Below are 6,000 nucleotides of genomic sequence, written 5' to 3'. Positions count from 1 at the left end.
CAGAAACATAGGATTTAATCATTTTTTTTAATTTTATAAATTGAGTGAAGTGAATACCCAAGTTGGACAATTTTGTGACAAAAGGGAAGCTAAAAACGTTCTTCAATTACGAAAATACAACCCCATGATTTGTTATTATGCCACCAATAAAAGATAAAACTACTCTAAAAGAAATACAAGAGTCCAAAACACTTTTTAACTAGAATGAGTAGGAACAAATATTGTATTTTTGAAGTTACAGTAAAATATCATACAACTTAGATCACCAAAAATTTGAATGAATAACAAAAAAAAAAAAAATCAAATCTGCAATATAGTGATTGGGCATGGGCCAGTCTTTACTAGTTTATATAGAAAAGCTAAGAATGGTCGACCAAGGGCGAATTTGTCATTCTACTATGCCATTTTATTTTATTTTTTATACGTATTCCTACACAATTCTAGAACCCTCCTCTGCTTTCGAAACGTATTTTCTGCATCTTCACACTTGGACCTGCTACTCCTCTTTCATTTACATTGATCTTCTAGCTGGGTCTCTCAATTTCAGGTAAGGGAATCTTTAATTTTTGCTTTAATATTCGTCTTCGGTGGTTACGTTATAACTTCACGTCTGATCATCTGTCAATTTTTGTCCAGATCTTATCCGTTCTTCTTGTTTTCTCCTTGATTTTTTGGTTCTCTTCGGTCTTCCCAAATTCATGGCTGGTATCATTCTATTTTTCATGGTAGTAATTTCATTTGCTTTCCCCTTCCTTTTTTTTTTTTTTTGAATTTCAAAAAATGTCCCTTTAAATTCTATTATATTGCGAACAAATTCATGATATACATAAGCGAACGAATTCATGACTCTTTGGCGCAAAGCCAGGAGCTCTTCACCGGAGGTGGTACTTTTTCTATTAGTTTATAATGATGAATTTCCGCATTCCAAGTGTTAAAAACTTGGAGCAAATAGAAACTGATATAAAAAATAAGGATGCTAAGACATTGGAAATATCCAATTCTAGGCACACATTCGAAATGTCGGCCGAAAAAATTGAATTTATTTAGAATCAAAGATTTCAAATGTATTAAAAATAAATTATACTTAAAAAATGGGGTACATTTTTATCTTTCTCCAGCCTTATTTGTTGTACTTATTTATTAATAATACTTTATTTTTGTTCATTTTCTCTTCTCTATTATAGTTATTTTACTCTCTGTAGTGTTAATTTTCTATTGCTGTGTTTGTATAGTATTTCAAAGTGTGAGTAGAAAATTCATTTCTTATTGTAGTCGAGTACTAAAATCGGGCTTAGTTCCTACTTCCTAGGAAGGGTATGTGATTTGCAAATGCAACCCTCCTGCTTGCTTATGATTTTAAGTTTGAGGACAAGCATTTGAAAATTTGCATCGTAAAATTTTATTGTCATAGCATTAGCAGAGGAGGAGATTGAGGATAGCATTAGCCTTATTTCTATCTGCTTGCTGAGTTAATATCACAGATGTTAATAACTTAATATAAGATAGCTTATCCTTTCATCTTTGGTGTCTGAACATTTTACGGAGGTAAGATCTACTCCTTTTACTAAGTATTATAAATTCCTTCAATAAAATTAGCTTAAGGATGTTGATAAAAGAATAAGCTAAGGGCTAAAAAATGTGCAGATCCTTTGGGAGGAGGAATAGCAGATAACGGTTGTAGGATCTTTTTTTGACATGTTTTCTCTTGAGTTGTAGAAGTCATATAGGTCCTTGAGCTAGGAGCCTAGGACCTAGCCAACATATTCAAAATCAAGCTCTCATATTCTTTCATGTAAAAGAAACTGATTTTCTTGTTTGCTGTTTTTGTATTTGCATGTTCTATTGCCTCTTTTTCCTGAACTAAAATTTCACTTTCTCATGCATGTTCCAGTATGAAAGCTGAGATCTACAAAAAATACAGTTCACTCCAGATCTGCATGATTAGTGAATCAGGGGATTGATAGCCCGTTTGGCCAAGCTTCTAAAATCAACTTATTTTGAGAAGTGCTTTTCTCAAAAGTACTTTTTAAAAAAGTGCTTTTGGTGAGAAGCAGTTTGTGTTTGGCTAATTAATTTGAAAAGCACTTTTGAGCAGTAATTAGTGTTTGGCCAAGCTTTTGAAAACTGCTTCTAAGTGTATTTTTCTCAAAAGTGCTTTTCAAAAAAGTGCTTTTGGAGAGAAACTACTTTTTTCTGCTTCTCCAAAACTGTTTCTGCTTCTCCTCAAAAGCGCTTTTTTTCCTTCCAAAAGTTTGGCCAAACACCTCATTTTTTGGCCAAAATCACTTTTGGCCAAAAAGAGCACTTTTGGCCAAAAAAAAGCTTGGCCAAACAGGCTATGAGTGTCATTTAGTATTGATAGAAGTTAGACTGGACTAATAGCACATGAAAGAGTGCAGACATCCCTTTCCATATTCAGTTAGCAAGTTTTCTCTCTTATATTAACTCTGAGTTATTTAATGAAGTTGAGGTAATGCAATGGGGCTCGCATACATTACGTGGCTTATGAATAATTAGTATGTGTTTTTAATCCATATTGGGACCATTGCTTAGTTTGATGTTTATACTATATCTTACTTGGTGTATTGTATTTTTGTGCTTCTGAGCATTCTTATAACTCTTACTGACGTTTCTGATGTTGCTTATGTTGTACACTTGATGCGGAGATGTAGATTCATAATTTGGAACCAAATCTAAATGCGTCTTAGCATATATTTTGATCATTGGCCTATTTGGATCTGTTTTTGACAACTCTATTGGTTCATTCCATTTATGAGACTGGATATACAACACGTCAAAATTCTTGGCACTAGGATTTGTAATGTAGAACATTCATTGCCACCTTCTACAGCAAATTTTGAGAGGCTCTTTTGTACCTTGAAGAGATTTGTCTTCAGAAATTTGACAGAGTATCTCTTCCAAATTGTTGTATTGATGCATCATAGCATAACTCTCTGTCCTTTTCATGAATTATTCTAACATTGACAGGCTTGTGTTCAGGAAGATATCGAAATCTTAGCAATGGAATGGGCCATTTTTACTCATGAACTACTCTTTCAGCCTCGTGATTTTTGGTAGTGGTGATCTATTTGACATCTTTGACCTTTGATACCATCAGACTATATATGTTATTGTCGACATGTAAACAATCTTTTTATATATGTGCATATGCTGTAAACCGAGAAAATCATAATAAAGATGGAAATGATGTGTAGCCTAGCCAAGAAAAATAAATTATAAATCAAAATTGGCAAATGAAACGTGCTTCTTTCTCATTGAAGAACAAAGTTTTTCTAGATGCCTCCATGAAAATTTAGAGTTTCCCTAAAATTGTTAAGTCAGGGGATGATGCATTTCTCTTGTTTAGTTAATTACTTTTATCATTTAATAGCTTTTTCATTGACATTTGAGCGTCATAAAATTCTCGGTAATTATGCCTCACACATCATCCATGTCTTGAGTAACATTTTCATTAGTTTTGGCATAGGTATTTGATAAGCGAATCTTGTTATCTCTTTATTGAAGTTCTTTATTGAGATTCTTTCAATGATAGCTTGGAAAGAGCTCGCACACAGTAGTACACTATACAAATGAATTTAAACATTTCAAACCAAACTTCAACTTTTGTTGGAATTCTTGACAGGTTTAACAATTATTTTGGCATAGACTGCAAGATTGGCCAGAATGTTGTCTTCAACAACCTTAAAAGGTTCTTTCTCTTTGCCTTCATTGAGCTCTTCTTCCTTCACTTCATAATTGTTCTTTGTGCGATACTCAATCTTAATCCCGTGAATGCATCCTCTACTTAAAAAAGCTTCAAATGTGGCATCATAGGAAATGGAGATTCTAGATCGTCTTCTAGAATATGTTCTTCAGTTAATTATCACCAATACGGGTATGTTCCAGCAGCAATGCATATAATGCTTCCTTTTGCTTTCAATAGTTGTGTTCACTTATTTCTCTACCTAATCATCTTTTGCACAATATGATAAAGGGAAACTAGATTTGAATTATTAAGAAGTTGAATTTGATAGACGAATTAACCAGATTATTTTTCGAACTAACCAGATTATTTAATAAAATAATATCGTAAATGAACTGAACTTGGCAGTTCGGTATCAGATATATAATGATAACTTTGGCCTTAATGGCCGTGGATGAGCTGAATTGCTTTCTAACGTTTACCCTGATCAATGCATTAGCCTTCACACTACAGAGAATATCACTGATCAATTTAGGCAAGTGAAACAGAATGATTCGATCTTTTAAAGCATAATTAATTTGGTTTCAAAGAAACATGCATGCTTCTATATCACTGAGAAAGCCACTGCAAATTATACTTTTCGTGCATATTTTTTATGAATATGATTGTGATAAGTTTAATGCATTGAAGCCTCTAATTCCTTTTCATTTCACCTGAACTTTGCAGGTTAAGAGATGCCAATCAATTCATTATTTCAAGGACCAACGGGGAAATTCTTCATTTTTTAATCGACTGAAATTTTACAAGGACATATTGTATGCTCCCACTTATGCAATTCTTTGTTTATTAGATCGTAATGCTATTAATAGCTAGCAATTATTTCAATTATGGCGTCTTACAATTTTTAACTTTTAGCTTGGTTCTAATTGGTGATAACTGGTAACACAAATCAAAGGAATCCGATAAATATGAAAAAGGTTAAAATACTCCTGTGACACTCGAGTTGCATATGCTAATAGCAGGTATAGAAAATTTTCTTAGCTCGTGGTTCAGAGTTATGGATATTAAACTAAGCGAACAATACGACTCAAGGTTGCTTCAAGGGAATACGTTAATTCTCGTAACTGAGACACTCCCACCCTCGACCTCATGGATAACAGAGAGTCGACCAATATAAATGCTTGAAACATTCATCGTTTCCAGCTATGTATCACTATTTAGTTAGTGATTTCCTTGGTACTTCTGTAACTCCTTTTAATTTTTTTCAGTTTTTCATACATTTTTAATTCCAGTCGCTAAACTTCAGTTTTACCAGTTAATGGTGTGACGAATTTTATTAAAATGTTAAAGACATTTAATATGCCATGAGCACGGGCTATCGCTTATCTAGTTTATCATACAAATTATCTAATAATTTGTTGAAGTAGGTGGTGTGCAGCATTAGAGAATGGGCAATATATCGAAAATATTTGCATGCTTTTTGAGAAAGAAAATATGTGCATGGAGGCGTGACCTCCTCAGCAGGAATCGATTAGCACTGCTCTTGGGCGATTTGGACCATTGGAACGCCATCTCCGACCAACTGGAGCCTGCCGGAGAGTTGCAGGTCATCAGAAGTGGCGATTTCTATAGTGAAATCTCCTAATTTTTGATGGAGAGGTAGTTATTGGTGTGGAGAACAATCTCTACGGCTTGGAATTGCAAGATTGAATGATTAAAAATTGAAGAATAGTCAGACCCGATGAATTGAAGTGGCTTTTCTCTAAATCTGACTTGATGACTTTTTTATTTTTTTAAATTAATTATTTATCATATTCACGCGCTTAATACCGGTGATTAACATGTAATTGGCCACATCAGCAATAATATTGTCACCTAATCATAGTCAACGGTCAAATGTCTTTATTAGTAGACATTTTCTCAAGTAGGAGTATTCAAAAGGGAAAATTCAAAATTTGTGTATCGGCTTTCAAAAGCCGTTTAAGTGGACAGGAAGTCAACACGCGTAAGATTCATAAATCATAAATGGACCCCATTCTACAGTGCATAGTTCAGCACTGTCTGCTACGTTTCACATAGCTCAATTACATGAACCGATGAAAATAAATGGGTCTGCTTTTTGTTGCAAATCCATTACACTGTGCCAAACGCTGCCATATACGATCCTACTCATTTTTAAATTTAAACCAATAAGAAACAACTTCAAACAATCCAAAAAAGCAAATGATGCTTTGGACTTCTGGAGATAGTCTCTGTGTCAAATTCCGTGTAGTTTCAAACTTTAAAATTAATGTAAC

The sequence above is a fragment of the Nicotiana sylvestris genome, chromosome 7, assembly GCF_000393655.2.
Source record: "Nicotiana sylvestris chromosome 7, ASM39365v2, whole genome shotgun sequence".
Classification (NCBI taxonomy): domain Eukaryota; kingdom Viridiplantae; phylum Streptophyta; class Magnoliopsida; order Solanales; family Solanaceae; genus Nicotiana; species Nicotiana sylvestris.
This window is presented reverse-complemented; position numbering follows the sequence as displayed.